The sequence below is a fragment of the Sceloporus undulatus genome, chromosome 10, assembly GCF_019175285.1.
Source record: "Sceloporus undulatus isolate JIND9_A2432 ecotype Alabama chromosome 10, SceUnd_v1.1, whole genome shotgun sequence".
NCBI classification, from domain to species: domain Eukaryota; kingdom Metazoa; phylum Chordata; class Lepidosauria; order Squamata; family Phrynosomatidae; genus Sceloporus; species Sceloporus undulatus.
Genome location: NC_056531.1, coordinates 15,232,400 through 15,238,906, shown reverse-complemented (window position 1 = coordinate 15,238,906; position 6,507 = coordinate 15,232,400).

The following is a 6,507-nucleotide window of genomic DNA, read 5'->3' as shown; positions in this document are numbered from 1 at the left end:
GGACATTAAATAAATAATAATAAATAAAATCTTTATTTATAGCCCGCCTTTCCAAAGATCAAGGCGGGTTACAATATAAAAACAGTGTTACAAAGTCACCAAAAAACACATCAATTAATACATATTAAAAGATACAAATTAATAACATCCGATCTAGCACGAATGCAAACAGTAAAGGGAGAGTAGGGGATACAACTGGGACATTAGGGGAAAGCCTGCTGGAAAAGGAAGGTTTTTAGCCCCTTCCTGAAAAGGTCGAGGGAGGTGGCCGAGCGGAGCTCGCCGGGAAGCGAGTTCCAGAGCTGTGGGGCCGAGATGGAAAAGGCTCTCTGTGTTGTTGTAGAGTATTTTGCGTCTGGAACTCGTAGTAGTTTCTTCCCGGCAGACCTGAGTGTGCGGGGCGGATTGTATGGAGAGAGGCGGTCTGCCAAGTACCCTGGGCCCAAGCCATTTAACCATAGAGTTGCCCTGGAGGACCTAGAGATTCCTAGAGAGAACACTCTACTAGGCCTTTGTAGCTCCTCCAGCGCAGTTCTATGGCCAGTGTCTGTCAGACAGTGACCATAGAGTTGCCCTGGAGGACCTAGAGATTCCTAGAGAGGTGTTCTCTCAGGTAAAAACATGGTGTTTTTGTTATATACTGTTTTCCTGCATTCATGGGGAGTCTTGTGCCCCTAACCCTCACGAATATGGAGGGACAAGTGTAGGTCTTTTTTTAAATTTGTGATTTTTCCACATTTGTGGGAGTCCTTCACCCCGAATCCCAGCAAGTCCACTGTAGTTGTGTATTCCTGCATGGCAGGAGTGTTGGACTACATAGGCCCTTGGGGTCCCTCCCAACTCTTATGTTATATTATATGGTGTTTTATTTATTTATTTATGTAAATAATTTATATCCCACCTTTCTACCACCATAGGCTTTGTGGCAGGTTAGAATAATTTTTAAAAAGACAGAACAAAAGCATCCATTACAAAAGTTTAAAAAGATAGTTAAATATTACCAACATTAAAACTTAAGTGAAAGAACAGCGTAGTTACAACCAGTAAAAACCACTAAAATATGAAGAGAGCACACCACACTACAGAAGTGTAAAAGTCACAATATAATATGTACTGTATATATACATGTGTGTACATATACGCATATACATGTATGTGTGTGTATATATTTATATATATATAATATAGTTTAAACCAGTAACAAGCACTAAAGCATGAAGACAGCACACCACACTACACAAGTAAAAGGCACTATATAATATGTGTGTGTGTGTGTATGTATGTGTATTTATATATATATATATATAGAGAGAGAGAGAGAGAGAGAGAGAGGTAAAACCAGTAAAAACCATTAAAGCATGAAGACAGCACACCACACCACACAAGTAAAAGTTACTATATAATATGTATTTGTGTGTGTGTTTATAATAGTTAAAACAAGTAAAACTCAATATATAATATGTGTGTGTGTGTGTGTGTGTGTGTGTGTGTGTGTATGGAGAGAGAGAGAGGCACACGACACAAGTAAAAGTCACTATATAATATGTCTCTGTGTTTGTGTATGTGTGTGTGTGTATATATATATGTATATGTGTGTGTGTATATAGTTTAAACCAGTAAAAACCATTAAAACATGATAACACTACACTACACAAGTAAAATTCATAATCTTCTTTTGCCCATATTTATTAGTGTTTTCCCCCCTCTGGTTTATTTTGTTTCTTTATAGCTTAGTTTGCTTTTAGATTGTATTGATCAGGTTATCCTTGAGCAGGGCATGAGGTCTATACAATCGATAAGGGAAACATTACATAAGTCTCCATTGTTTTAACCATGCTCTTGTAACATTCCTGTTTTGCAGAAAAATAAGTGCATGTGATATCAATCACGGTTGGAGTGATTTCTATTATTTCCTTTTCCTTCTCAAATCCCTTGAGAATAGAGTTGCAGAAGGTTGAAGCTGAAGAATAAATTGAAAACAAAAATGGAGAGTATATCAAGGAAAACTGGAGGTGGTTCCCAGGCTTCATCCCCACGGCAGAAATAATCCAGTTTGACGTCACATTAACTTCCATAGCTCTATGCTGTGGGATTTTGGGAACTGTAGTTTGTTGTGGCACCAGAGGTCTCTGACAGAGAAGGCTCAATGTCTCCCAGAATTACAATTCCCCCAAATTTCATAGCACTGAGCCAGGGAAGTTAAAGTAGTGTCAAACTGCATCGGAGGAAGTATCTGAAGTCTAAGAAATCTCATGCTGCCAACTTCTTTCTTTCTTTCATATATATATATATATGTGTGTGTGTGTGTGTGTGTGTGCGTGCGTATATATATATATATATATATACCCAACTCTCTTCCATGCCAGCATTCTCTGAAGATCCCAGCCGCAGATGCTGGCGAAAAGTCAAGAATAGTTCTAGGACATGGCCACATTGCCCAAAAAACCCACAAAAAACTATGGATGCCGGCCACAAAAGCCTTTGACTTCACATTCCCTCTTTCAGTTAGTCAAATGCACTGCAAGAGCTCTCTAAATACTGATTCTGCAGACAAACATGGCTATATTATTTGAATTCTACATTAATTCTGCAGCGCACTCTGCACGTGCCCCGTGTAATGTTTTTTATATTAAAAAAAGGTTAGTCCTTGTATTCCATGTGGCAGAGCCTTTATTGATCTTCATAAAGCAGTTTTGCTGCTACAAGCATCACTCCACCCTTTTTAAACCCCATATAGAATAATGGAGTTGAAAGGGTCCCACAAAGGTCACCCAGTCCAACCCCATTCTGCCATGCAGGAATACACCGTCCAAGCCCTCCTTGTGACAAATGGCCATCCACCTCTGTTTAAAAGCCTCCAAAGAAAGAGACTCCACCACCATCCTCCAAGCACACAGGGCTGGCCATTTAGAAACTATTGCTTTTTATATGATTCTGCGGCCTTTGCAAAATTGCTTGGGTGTTGCATTCCTTGCGTGGCAGAAGGGCACTGGGCTCTATGGCATCTTTGGGGCGTGATGGATACCCCAAAGGTACCCCCTGTCTCCCATAAGCATTGCAGTGTCCACGCATCAGGGTCATTGCAACTCAAATAATGCAAGAGTCAGCAAAGGGCCCTGGTCAAGTTACTCTGCTGGTATTTTGACACCCCTCTAGAAATAACAGCCTAACCTTTGGCCAAGAAGGGCCTTTTGAGGTCAAGAGGAGGAAAGAAAATAAGGCAAGAAAGAGGGGGAACTTGGAAGGATAGGAGGGAAAGGGGGAAATATTGGGCCCACTTATGCTGCCATCCAAGAAATGGGTTTGGACTTGCAAATTTGCAAGCTGCAAGGAAGAGGAGGAGGAAGCACCTTTGGATGTGGAGAAATAATTTCCTTTTACTTTTGCCTTGCTATTTGCAAGGAGGCCCTTTTGAATTTTGGAGGGTTTTTTCAAATAAGAAAACTGTCTAGCCATTGGCAAGGAGGAAGAGGAGAAGGAGGCACCTTTGGACTTGGAGATATTCTTTTACTTTATTTCGCCCCTTGCATTTGCAAGGAGGCACTTTTGAATCGGGAGGTTTTCGTTTTGGTCTTGCAATCTGCAGATGTGCAGATGTGAATTTGCAGGTCTGAATTTGGAGATACAGAAACCTTATTTGTTTTGCCTTGCAAGCAACTTGCAAGGAGGAGGAAGAGGAGGAGGAGACAGATCTGAATCTGGAGATCTAGAACTCTATTTGTTTTGTCTTACAATTTGCAAGGAGAAAGAGGAGGCACCTTTGAATTTGCAGATTTTTTTTGGTCTTGCAGTTTGCAAAAAGGAGGAGGCAGATCTGAATGTGGAGCTAGAGCACTCTTAGATGTTTTGTCTTGCAATTTGCAAGGAGGAGGAGGAGGCAAGTCTGAATTTGGAGATAATTCAGCTAAATAGACCATGTTTCATTTTCAGTCATGACTCCTGGGTCTCTCTAGGGAAAAGAAACCTGCCACAATAGAACTCTATTTATTTTGTGTGCCAATTTGCAAGGAGGAAGAGGCACCTTTGAATTTGGAGATTATTATTATTATTATTATTTGGTCTTGCAATTTGCAAAAGAGGAGGAGGAAGAGGAGGCAGATCTGAATGTGGACCTATAACAGGACTCTGTTTTTGTCTTCCAGTTTGCAAGGAGGAGGAAGGGGAGGAGGAGGAGGCTGATCTGAATGTGGAGCTATAGAATTTTTAATGTGTGTTTTGTCTTGCACTTTGCAAGGAAGGAAGAGAAGGAGGGCAGGCGAAGGCTGGCAGTCTGGCTGGGGAGAGTCAGGCCAAGCAGAGTATTGCAGCCCCTCCTTGCCTTGGCTCTGTCTTCCTCCTCCTCTTCCTCCTCCTCCTGCTTCCTTTGTCCCTCCTTTTCCCTCCTCCTCCTCTGGGCTCTTTGGTTTTGGGGCAGCTGGGGTGCCCCCTTGGATGGCAGTGCCAGGCTGCCCTGGCTCCCCTTGGCCAAGGCAGGGCCCCATTGATGGTGGCCCCTGCCTGGATGGCTCCCCATTCCCGGGGCCCCTTCTCTGCCCCTAGGAGGAGGCGTCGCATTGCGCTGTGCCCACCTTCCCCGGTGCCACCCTCGGACCAACCTTGAGAGGATGCCAGAGGGGGGCCCAGGAGGGTCGGCCCCATCGGGGGCATCCCAGGAGGGAGAGCGAGCCAAGCAAGAAGGGGTCTTAGGTAAGTCCAGGGCCAGGTGATGGGCACCTTTTGGGGCACCACAGGGAAGAGATGCCAAGCCCAAAGCATCCTCCTTTGGTTTCCTTCTCCTCCTTGCATCCCCTCCATCTTGCAAAGAAGGGGAAGAAAAGAAGAGCATCCCAAATATTGCCTCCCCCAGCAGCTGGCACAGGTTGGCACACAGATGGTGCCACCCACTGCGGAGGTCTCTGTGCAGCAAGGGAGCCCAGGGAAGGAAGACTAGGTCTTGGTTTGGGGGTCTTGGCCGGGGGGCACCAGGAAGATGCCAAGGCCTTCCTGCCAGGCTTTGGGGATCCCACGTGGCTCTTTGTCTCCTTTGGCACCCCCCCCCTTTATGCCCACGTTGGGCGAGAAAGGAGCCCCCAGGTGGCAAGGGGAGGTTGGCTGACCAAGACAAGGACCCCCAATGCCAAGGTTTTTTGGGTGGGGGGGCATTGATATCCACTTCTGGGCCCCCTCCATTTTAAGAAAGTGGTGGCACTGCCCACTGCCAAGGTCCTGCCAAGGCTTCTTCAAATGGAAGGGGCAAGAAGTGGACATAAATGCCACCCTGCACCAAGGGGGAGATTGTTCTGCCAGGACAGGGACCCAACACCAAGCTTTTGGGTTGGGGGGCATTGATATCCACTTCTAGGCCCCCACCATTTGAAGAAAGTGGTGGCACTGCCCACTGCCAATGTCTTGCCAAAGCTCAGATTCTGCACCAAAGGGGAGATTTTTCTGCTAAGACAGGGACCCAATGTCATCCTTCTGGGCCAGGAAGCATTTATGTCCACTTCTGTGCCCCTACCATTTGAAGGAGCTGGTGGTACTGCCTACTTCCAAGGCTCAGATTCTGCACCAAAGGGGAGATTTTTCAGCCAAGACAGGGACCCAGTGCCAAGCTTGCTGGGCTGGGCTGGGGGAAGTTGCTGTTTGCTGGCATTTTGGTCCCCTTCTGTGCTCCCTCTGTTTGGAGAAGTGGTGGCATTGCCCACTTTCAAGGCCCCACCAACCCTCAGATTCTGCACCAAGGGTGACCTTTGCAAGGCATCACCAAGGTTAGGCATGGAAAAAAGAAAGGGGGAAGGGGTGCCAATGGGGGCAGAATTGCTCAGATGGGTAGACTGGAGGGGCAGAAAAGTGGCATCAGATGGCACCGGTCTCTTGCCCTTTGCTTTGCTTCTGGGCACTGGGAAAAGGAGAGGAAAGGGTGCAGCTGCAAGGGAAATGTGCTCAGGAGGGTAGATCTGTGGCCACTTGAGACTAGAGAAGCGGCATCGGATGGCACTCCTTCCTGCCTGCCTTGCTTAGTTCCTGGGCAGAAATCCCACTTACAGTGGGCTGTTCCCCTGCAGAAGACCATTTGCTGGAAATGGCTCTCACTCTGCAGCACTTAATGGCCCTCCACTTCACCCAAATGCACCCTGCCTCTCAGGGCAGCTCTTGAGAAAAGGGCATTTCGGATTAAAATCGGGTACCTTGTTCATCGCGCCTTGTACCCCAAACCCAGGCCCAAAGAATTTGTACAGCTACAGGATGCATAGATTTGGGCATTGAGGAGAAAGACTGTGCCTTCCTATCTCTTTGTTATTAATGGCCATTACATCAGTTTCATAGATCCCTAGGGTTGGAAGGGACCCCCAGGAGTTCTCCGATCCAGCTCCCTTTGGCCATGCAGGAATACATAGAATCCTAGAGTTGGAAAAGACCCAAAGGCCTATCCAGTCCAAACCCATTCTGGCATGCATAGAATACTAGAGTTAGAAGGGACCCCGAGGGACCATCCAGTCCAACCCACTTCTGCCATGCAGGAATATA